This window comes from Poecilia reticulata, unplaced genomic scaffold (genome assembly GCF_000633615.1).
Source record: "Poecilia reticulata strain Guanapo unplaced genomic scaffold, Guppy_female_1.0+MT scaffold_251, whole genome shotgun sequence".
NCBI classification, from domain to species: domain Eukaryota; kingdom Metazoa; phylum Chordata; class Actinopteri; order Cyprinodontiformes; family Poeciliidae; genus Poecilia; species Poecilia reticulata.
Genome location: NW_007615036.1, coordinates 2,328 through 3,551, shown reverse-complemented (window position 1 = coordinate 3,551; position 1,224 = coordinate 2,328). Strand labels below are relative to the sequence as shown.

At 39.7% G+C, this 1,224-nt stretch overlaps 1 pseudogene; it reads right to left on the bottom strand.

The window, feature by feature from the left end:
- The window catches only part of LOC103460509 (corticosteroid 11-beta-dehydrogenase isozyme 2-like), a 3,155-nt pseudogene extending 2,377 nt beyond the window's left edge, over positions 1-778 (bottom strand).
- Between the last annotated feature and the right edge of the window lie 446 nt (positions 779-1,224).

Genomic DNA, 1,224 nt, shown 5'->3' with positions numbered 1-1,224 from the left:
TAGCATTAGCTCAGTGTTAGTTGTTAGCATTAGCTCAGTGTTAGCTGTTAGCATTAGCTCAGTGTTAGGCCTGCTCTTCCTCTGCTCTGCTGTCATTTTGTCTGCTGTATTTAAGGTTTTGTTTGATATAAATATCGATCTGGGATGTTGGGGTCTGTAGTTTGTCTGGTTCTTTAAAGTCGTCCTATAAACGATGTTCTTAGCACCAGCATAGATCTTATTGGTGTGAAAGACACATTTGGGACTTCTCGATTTGCCATTTGATGCTCTGATCAACTCTTATAACTGGTGACCAAAAATGGAACTATAAGTGCTTAAAATAGATTATAACCATGAAAAAGGCAGTGATGCCGCTTCACTGATTCAAATGAAATATTTTTAATGGTTTTCTTGCATTAATGGCTTCATACCAGATTCTGAAGATGGATTCTAAATGGCTGATATGCCCTCATGTGGCTGCGTGTTGAAAACCCACTGTAGCGGCTTTAGCTCTAGCGGTTCTGATCCAAGGGGGAGAGATATGAACATATTAGCAAAGCTGCTTTCTCTAAATCGACCTGAGACCCAATGTAAAACTCACCAGAACACAAATTAACACGAATCTAAGGAAACGAGGCCCTGCAGCTGCCCCTTGCATGTGATGCCAGGTCGGCGTCTGGGGGCGGGGCTYACCTGTCTTATATGAGGACGGCAGGATGGTGCTGACTTTGACCCCCCAGGGAACCAGCTCATGCCTCAGGGTTTCAGTGAACAGGTTCAGCGCCGCCTTGGAGGCGGGTCAAAGGTCATGGAGGGGGTCGGCCCGTTGCTGCGATATGTCACAGCGTCCGCCATATTGAATGTGGCATCTCTGCCAGTAGCTAATGCAGGTAAAAGGACCGAACTTTATAAAGTGCCGTTCTACAAAGTATTTAAGTTAATTTCTGCCATTGACACATTTTCTCACACATTAATATATTTGGCAATCAGAGAAATGACTAAAGACAGTTTCTAACTTTGGATGTGATTATTTAATAGTTTTCTGAATAAAGAGCTCAATGTTTGATTTGATAGATTCTGATCATTTTTATATTAATATTGATGAACAGAAACTTTCACAGTGTTTTATTAATGAATATATTTACATAATTTAATGTACATTTAACATTTCAAGACAAACAAATAATTTTCTTGTATTTATTTTTTTATACGTTATTGAGAAAAGACTTGATTTATAAATCAGTC